The 25,121-nt window shown below is 40.7% G+C and overlaps 1 protein-coding gene across 7 annotated transcripts in view; it reads right to left on the reverse strand.

The window, feature by feature from the left end:
* LRRC3B (leucine rich repeat containing 3B) overlaps nt 1-25,121 on the reverse strand; it is a 62,214-nt gene that overhangs the window by 17,167 nt on the left and 19,926 nt on the right. The window contains exon 2 of one of the 7 annotated variants that reach the window (XM_007068511.4): nt 818-992. The exons of 5 other annotated variants lie outside the window; for them this stretch is intronic. The gene's annotated coding sequence lies outside the window, so the exon portion shown is untranslated. Of the gene's footprint in view, nt 1-817; nt 993-20,968; nt 21,008-25,121 lie in introns of all 7 variants that reach the window. One more of the 7 variants, XM_043540910.1, reaches the window with a different exon arrangement.

Raw genomic sequence — 25,121 nt, forward strand, 5'->3', positions numbered from 1 at the left:
GCTGCAAGAGGAACTCCACTAGGTTAGTTAACAACTGCATGGTCCCTGCCAGCTACTCCAGCAGCATATGAGAAGGTGGACAAGCTGCTACTGCACTGAGTAACTGCAGCCCTTCTCTCCCCACCAGAGCCTGCTTGCCCAGCCCCAGCTTGGAGCATGAAGAGTTGACACAGGCCCTGCACACTACTAAGGGAAAACTGGCTGCCCTGACCTTCCCTGCCCACCCATAAGTCAGGGCAGATCCATTTCCCCACCATATAACAGGTAGGACAGATTTATGTTCCTTCATTTTTCAGTCTAACCATTTGTTGAATTAAAACCTATACAGAAAATTCCCATCACAGCAGTGTCTGGGCTCAGATTAAATTGAACAGTGCAAGAACATTCTCCAAAAATAGGAAACAGGAGCTGATTCTTAGATTACACCCCACTCTTCACGAAGAACCTCACTCTCACAGAAACAGGAGGATGCCAAAGAAAGAGAGCCCCAGAAGCAGCGGGACACTAACACACAGAGTCAGGGAAAATCCTGACCACAAAGCATCTGTAACCATGGCCAGAAGTGGAAAGACTCAGGCCCCACCATGCAATATGTATCCTTTTCACCGTGAACTTGTTCCTTGCTGCAAAGTATTTCTTAATCATTAAAATGAGTGTTTCGCCACTCTTTCCTGTGCGGCGTACCATAAACAAGGTCACTGGTACTGACATTAGGTCACTGACCTGGCTCAGCATCACAAAGGTGATAAGCAAGGCGTTGCTACCTACTGCTCACACACTGCAACTTTTTACCAATACGTAATACTGGAATCCTTACTATAGGAATGCTCAACAGCAGTAAGACTCTCTCCTCAAGCTGTTTCAAGTGGCCCGCAGGCATCTTGGTTGCTGATCTCACAGGAACACAAGTATTATCACTGTTCTCCTCACCAGGGCCTGAGGCTCAGGCAATGCATTTCTTAGCCTGTATTGAAATGAGCATTCAATATATCCTGGTGGGAAAACAAAGCATAAATTGATTGTTAGCATATACCTGGATGTACAGTTACATCCGTGTTTTCCATAACATGAGTCAATATCAGTAATATGGTTATGAAAGTGCAAGAATTAGCTTTATGAACTCTGAAGCATTTGATAGTCATCAATCCAATGAAAAATAATTTGTCAGACAACAGATGCATGGCACCGTATTTCTAACATGATGTTACCTGACTGCTGTTTAATGAATGTAGAATTATAATTGTAATAGTCTGCGAGCAACGCCACTTACATAGCTCTCCAAAAGGCTTCCTGCTATGTCTCCATGTCTAAGATCCTGAGAGTCGTGTACAGGAAAGTAAGAAGTGGGTGACACATTTCAAAGAGAGCTCGAGTCCACCCAAGCAAACAGGTTCACAAATACCATGCTGAACTCTAAGAACGCAGATAAGCATCATGGTGCAGAATAGCAGCAAATGTTTCTACCTTCCTGCCTCCTGAACATTACTCTACAGTGACTCTGGCAGAGAAGTCCCAAACCCTACAAACTGCGACTTGAGAAATAATGTAATTGTTATTCTGAGCTCAATGGACTCTTCAGATTGCTGACAAAGGTTATGCAGGTGGCCAGTTATGACTACTATTCACGGTGCTAAGATATGCTTGTTTTAACTTTACATCCTCATCTCTTCCCTCACTAGCCCATTTCACCCACCAGTTATGTTCTTTTGTAACCTACTTTGTAAGCTCTTTGGAACAAGTACTGACTTTTTAAGTATTCTGCACCGTGTCTAGCATTATGGAGTGATGATCTCTGATTGGAGCCTATTGGTGCTACTGAAATACAAACAAACAAAGAATAATAAAAAGAGAACGCATCTAAGCCAAGTAGCCGACTGATGTAAAGGACATGAATGCTTTAGAAATGTCCTAAACTTACTAATTCATATTACGTTATTCATACAAAGAATTATCCACACATTTATGTGTTATTCAGTGTCAGCTAATAAAAGCAACAATCAACAAGAATGGTATTTCTTGAGAATTAATGACAGTCCTTAGCTGTAACTTTTTCCTCCCCATTCTCTTCTATACAAATGCTACAAATCTAAATACTAAGATGGGTTAACTAGACTGCCTGGCATCAAATGAGGACATTGACATAATAGGTCCATCACAGAAACTTGGTGGTATGAGGATAATCAATGGGACCAGTAATACCAGGGTACAAAATATATAGGAATGACAGAATAGGTCACATTGCTGAGGGAGTGGCACTATATGTGAAAGAAGGCAGAGTCAAATAAAGTAAAAATCTTAAATGAATCAAAACTGTACCACAGAATTTCTATGGATAGAAATTCCATGCTTAAACAATAAGAGTATAGCTGTAAGAATATACTTCTGACCACCTGACCAGGATGGTGATAGTGACTGTTAAATGTTCAGGGACATTATAGAGGCTACAAAGGCAGAAAACACAGTAATGGAGGATTTCAGCTAGCCCCATATTAGCTGGGAACATGTCACCTCAGGAAGGGATGCATAGATAAAATTTCTATCCACCATTAATGACTGCTTCTTGGAGCAACTAGTCGTGGAACCCACAAGGGGAGACGCAATTCTTGATTTAGTCCTAAGTGGAGCACACCAAATGTAGTCCAAGAGGAGAACATAGCTGACCCACTCAGGAATAGCAACCATAAAGTAATTAATTTTAACATCCTTGTTGGGGGAAAAATGCCAAAGAAACCCACCTTAGCAGCATTTAATTTCAAAAAGGGGAACTAAACAAAAATGAGGAAGGTAGTTAAATAGAAATTAAAAGGAACAGTCATAAGGGTGAAATGCCTGCAAACTGCATGGAGACCATTTAAAAACACCATAATAAAGGCTCAAACAAAATGAATACCCGAAATAAAAAAGAAAAAAACAGTACAAGGATCAAAAAATGCCACCATGGCTAAACATAAAAGAGTAAAAGGGGCAATTAGAGGCAAAAAGACATCCTTTAACAGCTGGAATTCAAATCCTAGTGAGAAAAATAGACAGGAATATAAACTCAAGTATAATAAGAAAAGTATAAGGCAGGCCAAGAAATAATTTAAAGAGCAACTAGCTACGGACACAAAAACTAGCAGCAAAAAATTGTTGAAGTACATCAGAAGCAAGAAGCCTGCCAAATGATCAGTGGGGCCATTAGACATTTGAGGTGCTAAAAGAGCACTCAGGGAAGACCAGGCCATTGCAGAAAAGCTAAATGGATTATGTTCATCGGTCTTCACTGCAGAGGATGTGAGGGAGATTCCCACACCTGAACCATTCTTTTTAGGTGATGAATCTGAGGAACTGTCCTAGATTGAGGTGTCAGTAGAGGACACTTTGGAACAAAATGATACATTAAACAGTAATAAGTCACCAGGACCAGATGATGGTATTACCCAAGAGTTTTGAAGAAACTAATATGAAATTTCAGAACTAATAACTGTGGTATGTAACCTATCGCTTAAATCAGCATCTGTAGCATACAACTGGAGGGTAACTAATATAACACAGATTTTAAAAAAAGAGGCTCCAGAAATGATCCTGGCAATTATATGCCAGTAAGCCTAACTTCAGTACCAGGCAAATTGGTTGAAACTATAGTAAAGAAGAAAATTATCAGACGCATAGATGAACACGATATATTGGGGAATAGACAAGACAGCTTTTGTAAAAGGAAATAATGGCTCACTAATCTAATAGAGTTCTTTGAAGTAGTCAACAAATATGTGGAAAAGTGTGATCCAGTCAATAAAGTGTACTTAGACTTTCAGAAAGCCTTTGACTAGGTCCCTTATCAAAGGCTTTTAAGTAAAGTAAGCACTCCTGGGATGAGAGAGAAGGACCTCTCATGGACCAGTAACTGGTTAAAAGACAGGAAACAAAGGATAGGAATAAATGGTCAGTTTTCACAATGGAAAGAGGTCACTACCAAGGTCCCCCAAGGATCTGTACTAGGGCCTGTGCTGTCCAACATATTCATAAATGACCTGGAAAAGGGGGTGAACAGTGAAGTGGCAAAATTTCCAGACAATACAAAATTATTCAAGATAGTTCAGTCCAAAGCTGACTGCAAAATGTTACAAAGAGGTCTCACAAAACTGGGTGACTGGGAAACAAAATGGCAGATTAAAGTCAATCTTGATAAGTGCAAAGCAATGCACATTGAAAAGAATAATCCCAGCCATACCTACAAATTGATGGGGTCTAAATTAGCTGTTACTTCTCAAGAAAGATCTTGGAGTCATTGTGGATAGTTCTCTGAAAACATTTGCTAAATGTGCAGTGGCAATCAAAAAAGGTAACAATGTTAAGAACCATTAGGAAAGGGATAGATAATTAAAACAGAAAACATCATAATGCCTCCATATACATCCATGGTACGCCCACACCTTGAACACTGCACGCAGTTCTGCTCTCCCCATCTCAGAAAAAAACATTAGAATTGGAAAAAAGACAGAGAAGGGCAATGAAACAGCTTTCATTTGAGGAGAGATTAAAAAGACTGGGACTGTTCAATTTAGAAAACAGATAACCAGGAGGGAATATGAGAGAGATCTATAGTGATGAATGGTATGGCAAAACTGAAAGTGAATAAGAAAGTGACCTCTGCATATAACACAAGAACTAGAGGTCACTATGAAATTAATAGACAGCAGGTTTAAAACAAACAAAAGGAAGTACTTCACACAATGCACAGTCAACCTGTGGAACTTGTTGCCAGGGGATGTTGTGAAGGCCAAAACTACAATGTGAGCTGGTAACACAGCTGTGATTTCAAAAATTACCAACCATCATCTCATGTCTGTTGAGATCCCTCTACAAAGTAACAGTTAAATCTAACAACTGATAAACTAAAACAATCTCAAATGAAAACTCACAGCATACGTTAGAGGCAGCCTAGAATCAGGAGTGCACTGAAACACTCATTTTGGTCTTGTCTCACACTTGCTAGTTCCCTAGGTGATGAGCACCTAAATTGCTGGGGCCAGGTTAATTAAAATTAATTAGAAGAGAGGAGTAAAATACACCCTTCTGGTGGGCTGGCCTGGAGAAGCAGCTTTATCTTCTACTGGAGCTCCAGAGAAGCTCTGAAGGTGAAAGGCACAGTTGGGAGGTGTTAGGGGGCTTATTCCTTCACCCACTTACTTCCCTGGTCCTTCTCGCATGAACAGAGAGCAACAATATCCGAAGTCCAAAGGTGCAAACAATTCAATGTTTATTGGGGTGAACCTCCAGCAAGCATGATTCCAGTTTCCTTCCTTAGTGTCCCCCTTCCCAGCTCTGACACCACAGAGCCTTACCTGTGTCCCTGTTCCCATTCCCCCCCTTAGCAAAACATGATTCCAATTTCCCCAACCCCATTCTGTTCCCATTCCCTCCCTCAGCAAAACATCATTCCAATTCCCCACCCCCATTACCTGTTCCCTTCCCCCCCTTACTTCCTGATTGACTGCAGACTATACAGTAAAACTTGAGTTCTGCTTAGCTATACCTTAACCTATCATTTTACTGAAATTTAACTAACCACTCCTAACATATTGTAACATGATTATTTAACCAATTATATCCCACCACCTTAATTAGTTTACACCCAGCAAAATTAATTATACAGCAGACAGGAACAATCAGAGAACCAGACAGAGATTATGCAGACAAACAATAGGGAAATGGGGACTACAGTGATAGAACAAACACAGAAATGAGGATTTCACATCCCAGCTATTGATAAGTGAGTTCTTGCCAGACAGGATGCTATCAAACTAAGTTTCCTTTTACATCTTCTAGGCACTTCCCTTTCTCTGGAGGCGATAGGCATTATTAGGACAGGACTGTATTCCTAACAGCCCAATAGCACCTTATTTCAATGTGACTAGTTTGGAATGTGAGGATCTGACCATTCGCAGCTTATGGCTGCCTCTGCTACTTAGCCAAAGATCTTAGCCTAAGCACACAGGGCCTCAGACTGTCACAGTAAGAGAAGGACCTTACACTGGCAAACAGTGATTTTGATTCTTTCTTTCTTTTATACCTCTATAACTAGCTAAGTGATAAGAATACACCTAAATTCTTAGAGTATAGGCCTTTACAGGCAGGCCTGAATATCTATATCCTAACAGGAGGTGCCAAACCAAATGCATTCCCTAACCACACTTCCTTCATGGCTAACCCATTTCACTGTCTGCCATGATACAAGGGATGCTTTGACTGCTTTCACATCTCCTGATGGGTCTTCTACCAGCAGGGAACTGTGCCAGGTGCTATGCTGGTGCTCTGGGACAAACCTAGCCCCCTGGGTCAGATTTTGCCTTTGTTTTACCCACGAAACGCTAATTACCCACCACTGACCTCAGTGAGTGCAGAGTTTGGCCTTTGGAGCAGTCGTAATTATGAAAATTTGGGCTCCTTTTTTTTCCCCAAATAAACCAAACACTTTCCACCGAAAGGAACAAGTTGAATGAGGTCACAGGAAAAGCTAGTGTATCTTCTTATCCTGCCCCCAATGCTCTCTCCAAGGAAATGGAAGATGGCAGCATCCATTTCAATCTTAGAAACTTTTCAGCAGATGTTGCACGCAGGTGAAAAGCATAAACACAGTGATATCCAAGGTGAGACAGTTCAGATTATGAACTTATTCAGGGCCCTTTCACCCAAAACTAGAAAGATACCCACAAGGTTATTAGAGATGAAAATGCTAAACACAAAGCACTAAGTCTAAGATGTATTGTACTTAAGTCATGCCACATGCAAAGGATACTTGATATTATACTTGTGATAGACATATAATTTGTATGGATCATACTTATGGAGAGAAGTCCCATGATCCTCATATTGGTTCTGTTCTTTTTCTTCTTTTCAGTAATGTAAATGACTAAAATACTCCCCCCTCCCCCCCATTTCTACTGAAGAGCTGGATCCTAAGCTGGCGTAAACTGGTGTCGCTCCACTGACTTCAAAGTGGCCCACAGCTTTTATTTGTTCTGACTGATGTGGAGATTGTTACTGAGATCTGAGTGGAATTTCTTATTGCTGAAGCTTATATGCTCAAGTGAGCAGGAAAGAAAGAAAAACTTGGTGAAAAGGAGCCAATTCATCAACTGAAAGGGATAGCCTACCAGCTGAGCTATGATCCAGTTTAACCTGTGTATTCTGCCATTCTTTTATTTCCAGGAAAAAAATATGATTACTGACAAAACCTTAGTTTCCATAAAATCTTCATGAAATTCACAATGCCCCACTGACTAACTCAGGTGATTTGGGAAGAATTGGTTTAATCACTGTTAGTGGCATTTGATTCTAGACATACTTTTTAAAAACTTGAAAAACAACCAGATGCTTTGCTGTTGCCAATTTTAGACATGGTACTCTAAAAAGTTCTACTTCGAAAAGTGACTCTGTAAAAAGAATACTATGGAGTTCCATGTTTATTATGGCTCATTGAGTCCATATCCAATTTCTCTACTTTGCAGGGTTTTTTGTTTTTGTTTTTTTGTATTTTTTAAAAAGGGGGAGGAGAGGGTTTCCTCCTATAACTGATAGCCCTGAAAGGACAGCCTTGTGCTCCAAATGTCAAGCCAGGTTCTTTCCTCTTCACACATTACGACCACCAGTAACAGATGTTGAAGGCTAAATTATGCCTTCAGTTTTGCATGGACAACTCTACTGTCTTCAAAATAGACGCTCAGTTATAGCTGTGCACCCCATTAGCCTTCAGTACAACCTAAAGGACCCAGCTTGACTTTTTAGTCCAGTCTGACTCTGCAGCTGACATTTAGAGAAACTATCCTTTTACTTGTAAGTTAATGCTGCACAAAAACAAAGTATCCCACAATGTGATTTTTACAGTCATTTTTCAGAGCAGAATAGAACTTAAAATAAAACAACAAAAATGGTTGAGAGAACCCATTCAGAAGGTAGCATAGTTAATAAGCTTATTGTTTTACCGGATTTCCAAGTGATAACTGAAATGCTCTTCCAATATTAAAAGATACATCATGAGTTTCCAACAAAAAGGCAGAAAATTACATATACTGGTAGATAGAAAAGATATGCTCATTAATTAATCTGGCCTATTTTTCTCACTGACAAAAATGGATATTTCCCATTGTTCTAAAATTGCCATATCGCATTTTTTAAAGTTAGCTCAATGGAAAATAGTTTTATTGAACACAGCTCCACCTCATGATGTCGGTATTTTATAGCAAACACACCGTATACCCAGTGGTGAGCTGGAGAGGGTTCGCACTGATTCGCTGGAACCGGTTGTTAAATTTAGAAGCCCTTTTAGAACCGGCTGTCCAGCGAGGGAGAATCGGTTCTAAAAGGGCTTCTAAATTTAACAACCAGCCAAAAGTGGCGCCTCAGGCGCCACCTCTGTGGGTGCTCCAGGGCTGGAGCACCGACGGGGAAAATTTGGTGGGTGCAGAGCACCCACCGGCAGCTCCTCGCCCAGCCCCAGCTCACCTCACCTCCTCCCCTGAACGTGCTGCCCCACTCTGCTTCTCCACCCCCCCGACCTGGCTTCCCGCAAATCAGCTGTTTGCGCGGGAAGCCGGGGAGGTGGTGGTGGTGGGGGAATGACAGACTGAGAAGCAGGCGGAAGTGAGCTGGGGTGGGGGTGGGGGGCGCAAGGAGGACCGCCCACGCCGCAGCAGGTAACTCCGGGGGCGGGGGGTGTGCAGGGGAACCGCTCCCCGCCCCAGCTCACCTCCGCCTCCCTGGGCCTCCCCCTCAACCCTCCCAGGCTTCCCATGCAAACAGCTGATTCGCAGGAAACGGGGGGGTGGGGTGGGCGGGCGTGGAGAAGCAGAGTGGGGTGGCATGTTCAGGGGAGGAGGCAGAAGCGGAGCGGAGATGAGCTGGGGCCGGGCGCGGGAGCTGCCAGTGGGGGCTCTGCACCCACCAAATTTTCCCTGTGGGGGCTCCAGCCCCGGAGCACCCACGGAGTCGGTACCTAAGGCACCACTTCTGATGTGATCAGTGGGGGGAGTGGCCGTTTCCCCCCTACCTATGCTCCCCTGCCCCTAGGAGCCAAAGGGACCTGCCGGATGCTTCCTGGGAGCTGCCCCAGGTAAGCACCGCCGGGACTCCCCACCTCACCCCCCAGCAGGTCCCTTTGGCTCTTAGGAGCAGGGTGGGCACACACTACGGTGGCCCACGAGACCCTACTGCCCGGTTCTGGGGGAAGTCGGGGGGGTGGATGGGGCAGGAGTCCTGGGGGGCGGGCCACGACCCCCTCATGAGGTGAGGAGGGAACCGGTTGTTAAGATTTTGGCATCTCATCACTGCGCATACCCATATTATCCATATCCAAAGATAGATTTTGTGGCTTCACTTTTATGTCATTACTATTCTTACAAACTATACATACTATCATATCTCTATAAATACTATCTTGTGAGTAGTACTAGCGAGAGAACCACCACATGGAGCTAAAACTCAGGACCTGAATTCAATAGGGAAGAGCAAACAGTTCACCTTCCCCCACAAAGTGAGAAATTTACTAAAAAGAGTAAGGAAAATAGGACGAAGGGGAATTTATCCTTCTTAAACACTAGATTGTGGCTTTTAGGCCCTCAGGTGTATTGGTGGGAGCCGTACAGATTTTATTGCAAAGTGGTCGTGACCACAGACGTGCTTATGAAGAGCCAAGACAGACAGAATGTCTGTGGAGGGACTCTACTAAGAAAGGGTTTAGCTTACACTCCATCCTTCACCAGACTCAGATCACAAGCTGGTACACAGGACCGAGGCTCTAGCCATGTCCCTGTCCAGCCACAATTCCTCCAGAGTGTGTGTGGCGCTTTGTGTTGCCCTGTAACTCTCCTATACTCTAGGTTTGAGGGCACAAACATCTGGATTCTAGCTGCCCCCTGAGCCTGTGCACATGGAGAGGGAACATTTCCATGAACTTTCTCCCCACTCTGCTTAGGAACAGCCAGAAGCCATCCACTGATGTTTAAAAATATTGGTGAGGAGATATTGAGCCTCCAAGTACAGGTCTGAATCTAGTCCAGGCTAGTAGTGTCCAAACGTCATTACCAAATAATGTCTGTTCAGAGGTTAGTGTACACGAAATAAGTTAATGATTTCAGTGCAGTTCCTTGCAGACAGAGGTGCTTATCACAAAACCTGTCAGTATGTTTTGACAGTCTTAGAAGAGGCAAAAGACCGAGATGGTACGGAGACTGCATTTCCTCTATGGTCAGGGATGAAGCCTGCAAAATGGAGTTGAGGATTACTGGCAGGATATTAGAGAAAAGTTTGCATCACTGCATATTTGTGCTTTACCAGTTCTGTGCCTAGCAGACAGCAGTCTTCATAGGTATCAATCTGGCTTCTTTCACAAGCAATACATTCACTTAGAAGGAAAAAAAAAAGAAGAGTTTACTATCTGAGCTGTACAATACAATTCTTAAAGTGCCTGGGTAACACATTCAGGGTAGATTTCTGAAGTAAGAACACAGCGTAAGAAATTAGAATGTGGTCTTCAGTCTGCACGGAGAGTACTGGCAACATTAGCTTTCGGTGCAGCTTTCCCTGGTGGTGGGTTCACTAGACAGCATATTATTTATTTATGCTACATAGTGTCTACAAGCCCTAGTCATGTACCAGATTCCCCTTGTGCCATGCACTGTACTAACAGAACAAAGTGACGGTCCCTGCCCTCAGGAGCTTACAATCTAAATGTAAGACAAGAGACAATAGATGGATACAGATGGACAGGGGAGTACAAGGAATCAACATAATAGCCAGTGATTTCAGCACACCAGCAGCCTCACCGTTGTCAAGACTTTGTAGGCATTAAGGCAAAGGAGAGATTTAAGGAAGGATCTGAAGGTGAATAATTAGGTCATTTTGCAGATGTTTGCAGGGAGCATCTCCCAAAGATGAGGGGCAGCATGAGAGAAAGCACAAAGGTACTTGTTTGAAAATTTAGCAAGTGGGCAATGGAGTCTGGCATCATGGGCTGCTTCTAGAGGAGCATCAACAGCGAAGGAGAGAGAAGACAGTCGTGGTCAATCCCCACCCTACCTAGCTGATGGCACAAGTGCATGGCTGCCTTGGAGGCAGGTAATCAGTAGTACTACATAGGGCAATCTTGAGAGAGATGCCAAGAGTTGCTTAGAAGGTGCTAAGTGCTCTAAGCTCCCAAATGAAAGTCTATGACAGTGGAGTATTTTCAGCAGCTTGCAGGACTGAACCCTTATGCAGTTATAAAAACATGAATAAAAGCTAACAGCAATGAGGCAGGAGAGAAAACATTCAGGAGAGATCACTGATTCAATGAATAATAGAAATGTCATGATTAATCAGTGTGAGCCTGAACTTAAATTACATAACAGATTCATTAGGTATATCATTAGATAATGTACCCACGCCACAATATTCTCTTAATACAGGACTTGAAATGTCAATGGACATTCTCAGCTCTTCAAGACTTCCATTATAAACATCTTTTTAACACCACATACCTGTTCACTAAACATTTTTAGTTATAGAGGTATGTGTTATAGGAAACCGTTAATAGATCACAGGGTATGAATACTATTTCTTAACAATTATGGAGTAATAAAATAGTTAAGGAGAGCCTGCATGAACATTTTAAGCTATAATTACTTTCTGATAGCGAGATCACTGAATGTATTGCTCCTGAACAGATTAACAGCTTAATCATACTGTGTGGGCAAGTGAATCAGCATTTTTAGACTGATGGGTTGGGTTCATGTTAAAAATGTATTTGACTTTTCTTCTTTTTCCTCTTGAAGTCAGAAATTAATTTTATAACTCTGAACTGACAAATAATTGTGTAAAGCAAATACAAGAAAAGCTCAGTATGGGGGAAAAAGCAATTATCTCTTTCTTCCAGGCTTTGTATGTTGCTTCTAATCTTGGAAGTGTTTTCTAGAAAACACAGATCAGAATGAGAATTGGTTTTCATAGGAGAAGCGCCATTAAAAACAAACAAACAAACCCCAAAACCCAACTGGCCAACCAAAACAGCTGCCCAGGGTTGCTGTTGGGGATCTTTGAGTCCTGGCAAAGATCAAAAAGGGCTTTATTTGATTGTTTTGCTGTCACCATCCTTTACTTTGTAAACTATTCAGCGCTATCTACCTTTTCCTGATTCTCTCCTGTATCCCTTTCTTATGGTTTAGGTGGACCATAATAGGCTAATCATCCCTCTTATATCTCCCACAAGCAACACAGTCAACAGATAAACATAAGCAAGATTTCATATGCAATTTGACATAAGAACAGAAATATTACGCAAGGTGAACTTTTAATACAAATTGAACTCTATCACTAAATAGTTATACTTGTAAAACCTAGTTAATTACCAGGATAAAATTTTGGACACCTCAGCAATTACTCATGAAACAGACTCTAAAAACAGGTTTTCACTAGTGTTCAGTCACATCAGTAGGGTTCTTTCAGGTGACGAACAGAAATGACCAATTAACAACAATGATTATAAGCAAGTTTTCTGTTCCCAACCCAACTGCTTCAGAGGACAGTTTCATTGCTGTAGTGTAGATGAGACAAACATTTTCAGTACCGCTACAGAGCTCGAGACTATGTTCCATGAGGTCTCTGTGACAGGTTCGGTCACAGAGACCCCTTGAGGCCGTCACCTGACATGGTGGAATTACCTCTGAGCCTGTTTTCCACTGCCAGCTTGGGACTCCAGAACCCTGCCTTGTTGAGCCAGACACGCTAGTCTGCTCCAACACAGACCCAGGTCTGGTCCGCCCTCAAAGGTGCCAGCTTTAACTGAAAAATCACTCAGCAAGTCACCTATCTCCAGCACCCAGCCACCCAGCTCCTAATGGGATCCAAACCCCAAATAAATCCGTTTTACTCTGTATAATCATTATACAGGGTAAACTCATAAATTGTCCACCCTCTGTAACACCAATAGAGATGTACAGCTGTTTGTTCCCCCAGATATTAATCACTTACTCTGGGTTTACTAATAAACAGAAGTGATTTTATTAAGTATAAAAAGTAGGATTTAAGTGGTTTCAAGTAACAGACAGACAGAACAAAGTAAGTTAACAAGCAAAATAAAACAAATATGCAAGTCTAAGCCTAATACATTTATGAAATGAATACAGGTAAATCTCACCCTCAGAGATGTTCCAATAAGCTTCTTTCACAGACTAGACTCCTTCTTAGTCTGCGCACAATCCTTTCCCCTGGTACAGTTCTTGTTAGTTCCAGCTCAGGTGACAACTAGGGGTTTTCTCATGACTGCAGCCCCCTTTGTTTTGTTCCACCCCCTTTTGTAGCTTTGGCACAAGGCGGGAATCTTTTGTCTCTCTGGGACCCCACCCCTCCTTCTAAAAGGAAAAGCACCAGGTTTAAGATGGATTTCAGTACCAGGTGACATGGTCACATGTCCTGTGAGACCCCAAGCCTCCATTCTTGCTGGCCTGACTCACAGGAAGGCTTACAAGTAAACAGAGCCATTTACAACCAATTGTTCTAGTTAATGGTAGCCATCAAGATCCTAAACCACCATTAGTGGCCCACACTTTGCATAATTACAATAGTACCTCAGAGTAATACTTCATATTTGTAGTTTTAGATACAGTCATACAAATAGGATAAACACACTCAGTAGATTATAAACTTTGTAATGATACCTTACAAGAGACCTTTTGCATGAAGCATATTCCAGTTACATCATATTCACCCTTATGAAACCTATTTCCATAAAACATATGGAGTGCAACGTCGCAGTCTCAATCACATTTTCTGTAACAATGTGGAAAAAGATTTTGTCCCAGCAATTAAACCCTTTTCAGCAGCATTCTTTAGGTCCATCTACCCTAGAAAATTGACAAACTCCTGAAACATTTTTTTCTAGGGTAGGTGGACCCAAATACCAGTTCCACTCTCAAAACTGGTTCTGAGCTCGAAGTATCTGTGATAGCTAGCCACTGAAGCAGGTTTCAGAAAGACTGATAAAACATTTTAGACACAAAAGGCCAACTTCACGTATTTGCTTAGCTACTTCTCCTACATGATACAGGAATATAAATGCCAAACTGAAAGAAACAAATGGTTCACTTCATCAATACGTGGTTCTCATACTGGTCAAAGGTGGATGCTTCAGGAAATGCACAAGTCCTCCAATAATGCACTTAATTCTGCAAAACCCTACCATGAAAAATGTCTTCTTGTCCTCAGATGGTGATCCGTGTATACATAAGCATTGATAGTCCTTGCAATTTCATCCTAGCTAGTGACTGCAGATGCTGTTCTTTTTCATATAAATATCTAACTCTTCTTCTAAAATATGTGGTGAGAAAGGCATTGTCCCAAACTGATGTAAGTATATTTGTAACATCTGTAAGTATATTTACCTCTGAAGAGAGGTGAGAACGAGACTGTCTAGAGAGCGTTCTCATTTTTCAAGGCACTCATTCTCTTCTTCTTCCTGTCATGTTCAGGCCTACCCGAGCCCCCTCCAAATGCTGCAGAATCTTATTAGACAGTGAAGAGGCTACAGTAAAGACGTGTACAGTTCCCTGTATGCTTAAACTAGGGGACTTAGTCATAACCATCTTTTAAGAATGCATTTAAATATGCTATTGATAAATTTCACCCAAGCATGCCTGGCCTTTTCTCTTGAATGGTCATTTCCCAGATCATCATGCAGCCACTACACCCAGGCTTCCTCAGACATCATTCACAGTGGAAAAGGCAGCAAACAAGGTAAAACATATATAACTAAAATGAGCCAGGAAGAGTAATGAGGTACGGTCTATGTTTAAGCACTTGCTAGCCTAGTTAGCAGAATATTTATGAAGTGGGACTATTTGAAAAAAAACAATGAACAGCGCGTATCAGTTATTTCACTGACACAGGAGAAGAAAATCAGAAAAAGCAACATTATAATTAGGCTGGGAAAGCTGTGCTGATAAAGTCAATGAGGTAGCCATCAGCCCACCAACCTGAAGGGAATATTCAGCAAGGAACACAGTAGTGACTATATAAAACTGACTGTTGCATAACAAAGCTTTCAGAAAGATCGTTCAATTTGCTACATCAAGCTTTCTAAGTGTGCGGGAATTGGCATAGGCCCAGTGTAATAGACCCCACTATAGAAAGCGTGACTGGGGGAAAAGGAAGCATGGTCAGGAGCTGCAACATCTACCCAATCCGTGGCCCCCATAATGGGGACTGATACCAGTCAGTGCAACTGAAAGCAAATAAGGGTTGTGACAATTGGGCCTGCAAATTTACCCCAATTGTGAAATCAGCTGTAAAAAGAATGTTAAAATTCATATGATGCTACAATAACCCATAACTACCAATACTGATGGGAAAAAGAACAAAAGGGAGGCAGAATAACTGAATTAGTCCAAACAAAAAAGGCCAAGTTGATCCTATTAAATAACTGCTTGTTAAATTCTGCTTGTTAAAATGTGATGCCAGAAGTTAATGAGCCAAAATTAGTATGTCAGATATTAGGCCTAACTGGTAATCAAAATAATGAGGGGATGGGCTACTCCGCCCATCACTCCCTGTTTGGGTCCTTAAAAGAAAACAGATTTTATGGAGAAAGCATATAAGAACAAAAGGAAGAACAAATGGAGGCTACAAACAAATGGAGCTTCACCAAGACGGCTGCCACCCGTTTCATGAGAACCTGGGCCTTCATCAGCCTGATCCTATGAAGTGTCCTGACCAGAATGGGCCAGAGATGGGGAGGACCTAAGTGACACCACCATCCCTACCAGCTCCAGTTGAATTCTAACCACCACCTGGGATGACAGCTGTGATAATTTCTGATACCATCGAAGACACTGTCAAACAAGAGGGTTTTTCCTTGTAAACACTGTGTACAGCTAAAGGGAAAGGGAACAAGAAATGTTGATAAAATGAAAGACTTACTTAATACTTTACATTTCAAATGCTTTAACTCTTTTTTTCTTCTTTTCTGTGTCTTTACTAAAAAGTTAAAAGGATTTTTAATGGTGTGTTTGCCATGGTGCTAATCAGGCTGAGGTCTCTGCATACCAGCCACAGACCTTGTTTAATATTATTTAATGTTGGACAGTGACTGGGTTACGTTAACATCTTTAGCCCATCTATTCCATCTACATTAGTACAACAGAGTATGTCTACGCTGCTGCTGGGAGTGAGTCTCCCAGCACCAGTAGATAGGCTCGAGTTAGTGCGCTAAAAATAGCAGTACAGACACTGCAGCTCAGACTCTCAAGCCCACCTAATCCCATGAGTCTGAACTGTGGTGGCTAGTCTCCGCCACAGCACATCCACACTACTATTTTGAGCACACTAATGCAAGTCTGTCTCCTCGGGCTGGGTGGCTCACTCCTATGTGCAGAGTTGACATACCCTCTAGGCCAAATGCACCTCAGGACCAGGACCAGGACCAGACCAGGCCCCCCCCCCCCGTACCCCCGCCAGATTTGGGTGGAGAGGAAGGGCCAAAAAGGTGGCTTAAAGCCATCTTTGCACTTTCCCCCTTCTGATCTGGTCCTATATCATAGTTAAATCATGATGTTAATTAAAAGAAGGCTAAAGCACAGGAAAACAAACAACAAACTCAAGGTATATAATGACAATTTGTGAAATACGGAATCTAGAAGGAAAGAAACCAGCAGAGCAGAGGCTGTAACTAAACAAACACCGAGGAAGAAGATCAGGCCATAAACTGATTATTAAAAATGAATAAATTCCCTTGGCAGTCCCTGTGAATGATTTTCTGCTAATCTGAAGAAATATGAAACAAAGAGAAGTGGTTACCAATTCTACAAGTATAAAAGGGGGCAGCAAGAAGCAGGCAGCAACACAGCCCTATATCAAGGGCTATGTTAGCTATATAATGAGGATCTCAAAGAATCAAAAGGCAGATCAGACTAGAATCAGCCAGTAAACAATAGCAAGAAATTAAATTGGAGAATTAAAACATTTCCAGATGATACCCCTAAAATTAACTTTAAAGGCTTGGTTTCTGATAATCAGAGCCCTCAAATTTCCATTTTTTAAAATAATGTGGATTAAAAAAAAGTAACCGTGAGCACAGAATAATTATGAGATCAATAAGCAACTCAGCAATTTTAAGATGATGTTCTAATGACCTTCCAAAATAAAAAGACAACAGAGCGTGTTAAGTGAAAATCTTAGAAGATACTGTGCCAAGTGAACTTGAGCAGATTGGTATTGCTGATGTTTCGCAGTTAACTGTTCTGAAGTTACTTCCACTGTCAAGGAATAAGCAGTTAAGAAAACAAAGAAAGTCTCTCTCTCTCTCTCTCTCTCTCACACACACACACCCCCCATTTGCACACACTTCTGATAAGAAAAGGTATCACACCTGTACAATCTGTCATATACCTCTGATCACATAATCTCCCATAGACCTACTCTAACATTCAATCTCCTGAGCAGCTTCAAATAACTGCTACTTCTTTAAAATCAGCATGCTGAATAAATGATTCTTTTTCCTCTGAAATTATCTCATAGTGCCAGGGCAGGCAAGATTCAGTCCTGGGCCAGTAGCAGTTTTTTCTGTATCTAAATATGTCATGGCTTTAAAGTTGATAGCCTTGCAGGGTTAGAAATGGGAGGATGCACAGTCTGACCCCACACTCACTTCTAGCTCTGAAGGCTGCTCTAAAACTGCAGCTGCCAGTCGCTCCAAGATGAAGATCACTGGAGCACAGACCATGTTCCCTTTCCCTAGCCCTGCTTTCTGCACAGGTGGCCAAGATGAAGGATGAAGCTGCAGTAGCGCCGTTGCTCTATATCACCCGAGGCTCTCCCAATGAAGCGAGAATCTACCAGTGGCCAGACAAGATGGCTTTAAGGTCACTTTATGCTAACAGTGCTTCACAGATTACTAGGTTTTAAGGCCGGGGGGACCACTAGATTATCTAGTCTGATCACCTGTATAATACAGACCACTTAATTTTATCCAGTTCCCCCTTGTAACGGGGCGCATGCCGCGCCCTGCTGGATTTGGCCCCACTCCTTAAAGACTCAGGGACACTCCCAGCTGGTGCAATACCTGTGCTCTTTATTTTGTGTCCATTTCCCACCTCCAGTTTACCGCTATTTACAGGCTATTTACACAGCTTGGCCTCACGCAGGCCTGATCAGCAATAGACTTGTACGATCCTTCCTCCCTCTGAGTCTGACCTTCCCTCCTGGTCTCTGTCCCACTTCTTCTACTTTCTCCCAGTCTTTTAGCTCCTGCTAATGAGGCTGGCACGGGTGAGCAGTTCCCAGGCAAGCACTGGCTATTTACCCAGCTACAATCCATTCCCCCTGATTGGGGGCTGGGGTGGCAGGAGCAGATTAGGGGCTTTCCTAGCAGTGCCCTGCCACACCCCTGTATTAAACTGTATTGGTTTAGACCAGGGGTTCCCAAACTTGGTTCGCGGCTTGTTCAGGGTAAGCCCCTGGCGGGCCACAAGATGCTTTGTTTACCTGAGCGTCTGCAGGTATGGCCGCTTGCAGCTCCCAGTGGCTGCAGTTTGCCGTTCCCGGCCAATGAGAGCTGCGGGAAGTCATGCCTGTTCCCTTCCAGCACTGTGAAATATTACTTGTCACTACTGTTTAGAAATTGACATTATAATGATTCATTTCTGGTCAGTCTTCTTAACCAAGCTAACCAAATTGAGTCTGTTCACAGACTGTTTTTCTAGATGTAATGTATTTGTTTCTTTAATTGACTCTATTCTATTTCTCTTAGTTTCTTTCACTTAACCCATATGCTTACCTTTTGTGTCATATAAACATTTCTTTATTTCACTTAAACAATTAAAAAAACTGGTTACTAACAATATTACAGAAAAAATGTTTATACTAGTAAATAACAAAAAATGAGAGGGAATGTATGTCGAGCAAAGGAAATATAATTAACAAAAATGGAACAAGTAATATGAATTATTTTGACCCTTCAATTAAGTTTCAGCCAAAACATTTCCACAGGGGGCATTTTCTAGCCCATAAGTCCATGCATAAAAAATTCAAGAGTTTACCTGGGCATTAGCAAAAACATTACTTAACCTGGTTTATTCATCCATGACTTTATAAAGTAAATGAGATTCAATTTTTGGTAAAGAAAAGTAATGAAGTGCAAAATCATTTCCCTTTAGAATGAGAATAGACCTTCCACTTGTATTTGTTAAGCAGTTTAGAAAGACAAAGTGGGGGAAAATGTCTTCAAAGACAGTAAAGATTTTTATTTAATATTAAAGCACTAAAGCAGAAGGGTCACTCCGTGAGAAACTTTCATTCAGACAACAGGACTGCATTTTGCTTTCTTATTCACATTGTTTGTAACTAATATTTTAAAATATATCTCAACTGCAAGAGAATGAATAGAATCAGACAAGACATGTGTCTGTTTTATCAGAATATTCATTCATTGTATGCAATTAGTACAATCAAATTTCAGTGGTACAATTAAAACACGTTGGAGGTTTTTTAATAGTGAGCTCTGCCAACTTGCAGCATGGTACAAACACTACTATTCTGTATATAAAATTATAGTATTTCAGTTTTCCAAAGAACACTTGGATGCTTCTCATTCCCTCGTACAGAAACTTGAACTTTATGCCTCATGTTCAATTTGTGCACTTTCCATTTTTTTTCTTTCCAAATATTCTAAACATTTTTCCTACATGGATTCCTTCTGAAATTCAATAGTGACAATTTCTTTCTTTACACTCCCACATACAGTATGCACAAACTGTAAAACAGAATTAGTCCACACTCGGCTTCTGTCAGGCACCAGAGGTCAACAAAAAACTTTTTCATAACTACACAATAATCCAATAACTTCATGGTTACAAAACCTAACTAAAAGCCTGACTAATAAGTAGCACAGAGAGAGACATATTGGTAGCGAAAACATAACATACAAATATGTGATTTGAAAAAGTATCATTTTTATTTTGGTTTACAGGATTATAATATATTCCTTTTTAAATCTACAGTAGATATGGAGATAGATTCAGACCAGGATTTCTCCAGCTTCTATACACATGAGACAGGACTCAAGATGATGAAAGGTTTCCCCAGTGGAGGGCTGTGGCAATACAAGCCACCTATAATCTTCTGTATGCTGAAGGGAGAGGATAAACAGGGCTACCACAGCTCCAGAAATGGATGTCAGTGGTTTGTGAGGGAGTGTGACCAAAGCACCTGGAGATGTGCTGAGTGGTTGCAGCAAATGGCTTCTCATTTGAGAATGGAGGGATTTTGCCCTGGTGCAGGGCTAGGAGGAGATGCAGCCTGAAAATTCTGCAGAGTCCCAGAAGCCACAGGGAAAGCAAGCTAAGTCCCAAGAAAATGATGCAGGGAGCAAAGCCCTCTCTGGTGCTTCTTAACCTTATCGTTCCTGCCAGTAGCACACCTCCATGAACCGCCATGCAGTGTAAGCTCTCCACCCACACCTTGTCAGTTTACCCCTTACTTCTAATGAGGGAAGATGATGTATTGAAAATGGGCATTAACTCCTGTTGGAAATGTCACAAAGAGAAGCAGCTCCTTCATTTCCACCCCTCCCAAACTGTGGATAGATACTGAACCAAGAGGTCTTCCCTTCAGAGGGATTTGCACAAGTTATGGGGTAGCATGCTTTGGATTGCACTGCAACTAGGTCTATCTTCTTCTGAGCTTCCCACTACAGTTCCACAGACACTGTCACCCTTCCCCATGCATACAGCAAGCGAAGGGGAACATCTGCCCCTGAAGCTCCTTCCCATACACTGAACTCCAAGAGTATGTAAAGTAGAAGAGATTAAAGTAGACCAAAAGTCTATATATTATTTTGTTTCAATAATACAATTTTTAAAAGCAAGACAAACCTCATTGTGGGATTACAAGAACTACATTGAATGCTGTAAACATTTCTTATTAGCTACATATTAAAGCTTCGGTAAGGTAGGGATAGAATTACCTGCAACAATCCAGTGAAGCAAAAGAATGAGTCATCAGTCTGTAAGTTGAATAATAGGCCACATTGTAAATTCAGACGAAGGTAAGCATAGTAATGAATGAAAACCCAGTTAATAAAATTATACCTCTGAGAAAGAGTCTAGGAAGGTAACTGATAAACATACCTATCTAGCCTAGAATTAAGCAGTTTAAAGGGAATCTGGGGGGGAAGTGAAGGGGGGGAGGCACTTACTGAAAAACCCTATGGAATAAAAGGATAACCTTTCTTAAACAAGACAACAGAATTCTATAACAGGAATACAATTCTCTATTACCTGCTATAGGCTGGTTTACAAATTCTATAGAAAGAATGCATAATTCTGTATTCATTTTAGTAAGTAATTTCTATGGAATTCTATACATTTCATCCCTATTAACATCTGTACAATTTTTCCACAAAAGAGAAAAACTAAAAAAAGGAAAAACAACACCACAAATATCTTCTCTAATTCTGGAGTCAAGAAAAAATTACTGTTTTGTTCTTTGATTGAAAGTAGTAACAGAATCTATTATGGTAACTAATGACACCAGAATATTTCTGACTAACCACACTGACAGAAAAAGACTCAAATTCTGCTTTCAATTTCAGTGGTCCAAATATTGAGTAATTCCATTATTTCAGTTTATTATTCCAGATTTATCAATGTAACTGTGCAAAACTTAGACCAACAGATTTTTATTTTGATCACTGTTGGTAGATTTAGATAATTCAGCTCAACATTTCAATGGCACATGGAGGAGTAGAATGGACAATTTCAGAAAAGACAGTGCATGCTGGTTTCCCACCTATTTAGAATTTACCTCTCCTCCCCAAAAGCATGAATCTTTATTAATTTGCTTAGGAGTAAAGCTGCTTAAAATGCAAATCCCACAAGCACAATTACTAAATAAATCAACAGAACACCATCAATACATTCCCTAAATATGCAAACCTCACACTACCCAAATGCATTCAGACTCCTCACTGCCACAACAAATTTGTCTGTCCTTTCAACATCTAACAAACCACACCGGCCATACCAAAATCCTTTGCTCTACCCACAAATGCCACACCTTTCCTCTGACCTCTTACTTTTTCCATTAAGAAATAACTCATTTGACTTTACCAGTTTGTTACAATTCCAAGGTTAGCTGTATCTTCAACCCGTTCACTCTCTCTCTCCGTGGACACCCTTTCCAAGTGACAGGTCCACACCTGTCATTTTCTCAGGGTAGAAACCCCTTTTAGACTGGATGTCCTGCAGACGAAACCTAATGAAGACTGGTTTAGATTGGTTTAGATCTTTGTTACTTATCAGCCAACACCACAACAACCAAACCCCAGAGACAGAGACCCTTCAGAATATTAATACAGATATCTCCCACATTCTTCACACCAGTATAGCACATTTCTCCTTGTTCACACCCTTTTATGATACTCTGAGAGCATCACCAGAGAATTGTGGAACACTAGATCCATGCCCTGGTTTTCTGCTAAATTATGATCACGGCACATTTATCATACACAGACCTATAGCATCCCTGCCCGCCCCCCCCCCCCCCCACACACAGTTAAATTCTACCAAACTACTACTAACCATCTTCAGTGCAGAGCACATGGCAGGCTTTAACTTGGCATTTCAGAATACCTACAGTTCACTGTATCAGAAGTGAAGCACCTGCAATAGTAAACTTCTTTCTTCTTTTTATACTAACGCATCTCTAAAGACATGGGGAGCAGTACAGGATTACCATTCATTCCTATCCATGGCTTGCTCCTCCATTAAGCCCAGTCTGGTCATGTTCTTGTGAACAATGCCTGGCCTCTTGGTCGGACTGACGTTGGTTATCTTTGCATTATGTTCTCTGGCATGCCATCATCTGTCAGTTTTCGGTAGCATCCTCCCCACAGTCATCTTTTTGATTGTAGCCAACCCCGTTCCCTGATTTCATTTCCTACTCTCCTTCTAACTTCATTGGTCTTAAATTAATTTCACTTTACACCTGCCTTCTTTCAAAGAACTCTCATCTCTACTGCCTCCAGATTTCTGATGTCTGCTTCATTTAATACAGCTGCTTCCAGATCATAGAGTCATATTGTTAGTACGCTGATTTGATAAGTTTTCACAACAGTTAGCAACAATTACTAATTGTCCAGCCCTTGTGACCACTTACATATTTGTATAAATTGCCTTGTAAGGACATTTCAAATTCTACAATAGAATAGAACAGGATAGATATCTAGGATCACAAAGTATATTAGCCAGGGTGGATAAAAATCAATGATTTAAAAAAAAATTAAGATTTCGATTTTTTTCTTTAAATACATTTTTCTTTTATAACAAATTTATTTAAAATCAAATTTGAAATTATGACAACCCACATCTAGGTATAATCTATTAAGCTCATTTAAATTAATTTTTTAAAAATATTCTAGCAGTACATTTTTGCTGCTGAAGTTTTAAAGAAAGTCATACCACTCAACTGGTGGAAGTCACTGACTAAGCACGCACAGCCAGAATTTGCAAAAAGTGCTAAACTGCTTTTGACAGCAGTAGCCTCTTCTGCAGGTGCCAAGAGAATATTTCTTCATTTCAGTTTATTCAATTAGATCAGTTTAATGACTAGTTCATTCAAAGTTAAGAAGCAGGAAAGCTTGTTTTCCCTCTTCCAATCTATTAAAAACAAGGCTAAGAGGAGGAGCTCTACTAGTTCATAAATCTTGAAAGATACGGTGACCAGAAACAATCAGTTCAATTCATTAACTATAGACAGTACTGCCTTTGTTTAAAAAAAAAATCATTTAGTTTTAAATGCATAACATGTTTTGATAGACTTAGGGTTTTTTCCTTATGTAACCAGCACATTTAAGATTGTTTATAAGTTAAATAAAACAATTTGAAAGTGTTATTTTTGTGCATTTTAATTGAATTCCAATTTACATCCAAATGCAGCCTGACACAAATTATGAGTAAAAAATTAGTCGTTTAGTAAATAAATTTGAAATTCACCATTTTCTAACATAATAAACACGTAAAAATTAAGAATCGGAATAAGTATGTTAAGCTTAAATAAATGTGCATACATACAGTGTATCTTCTTGGTAAGCAAAAAGAAGTTTCAAATTTAGTAAAAAGGCTGTATTTAGTTGCAAATTAACATGTTTTAAGGGTTAGTAACCAATAAGACGCAACCTTTCTTTAGGAAAATAAACTAAAAAGTACAAATAGAAAATGGGATTAAAATAGATCACCTTGATTTAAGTTACCTGCTTCCTGATTCATATTGTGATTCAAATTGGTGACTTAAATCAGTGCACCCTGATATTAGCTGTAAATTTTCTTTTCACAGTATCTGTATTATGTAACCAAAAAAAAAAAAAAAAGAAAAGAAAATCTCAAAGTGCAAAAGTAGAGCATATCAGAATTACTATCAGTAGATCAATAATACCCTCTGGAATACCTTCTTGTGAGTTAATGACTGATCTACCACCAACCACACAATAATACAACAATGTAGATTTATGTTCCTGTTCTCTTGGAAATCCTTGCTATGTAAAGCGATATGATTAGTTTTACAACTCTCAGTACACCTATTCCCTTGACATACACAGAAAATGGAAAACAGATTGAGCCACCTACAAATGCACAGTGTTCTCAAAAGAGCTTGAAACCTAGGGCAGGCTGCAGATAATTTTTACAGTCTAGAGGGTACTGTCAATTATTTCCTCTGCATACTCTCCTGTTTGACATCATCTCTTTTTTGTTTTGTATTTTGCCTGCTTCTTCAGCCACTTCATTTGGAACAAGAGGTCACATTTCCCCTGGAACAAAGTTTATTAATAACCAAATGAAATTCAAATAGACACAATGTATTAATTTGATGATATTCCTGTCATTAAGACTTGATTTACCTCTATTCTAATATTTCCTTTTCTATATATGGATTTAAAATTTTCAGGATCACATCACATCCATCATATCCTTCTTATGGCCAGTTATTTCCTCCTTTTACTTGGCATTTCAATCCTCCTTCCTTTCAATCTTTCCCACTCATCTCAGTTTCTTCCCTATCTTTTCTGAATATGTCTATTGGATCTCCTCCGTCCTCTCATTTCTGCCATCGATCCAATGTAC

This window comes from Chelonia mydas, chromosome 2, assembly GCF_015237465.2.
Source record: "Chelonia mydas isolate rCheMyd1 chromosome 2, rCheMyd1.pri.v2, whole genome shotgun sequence".
NCBI lineage: Eukaryota > Metazoa > Chordata > Testudines > Cheloniidae > Chelonia > Chelonia mydas.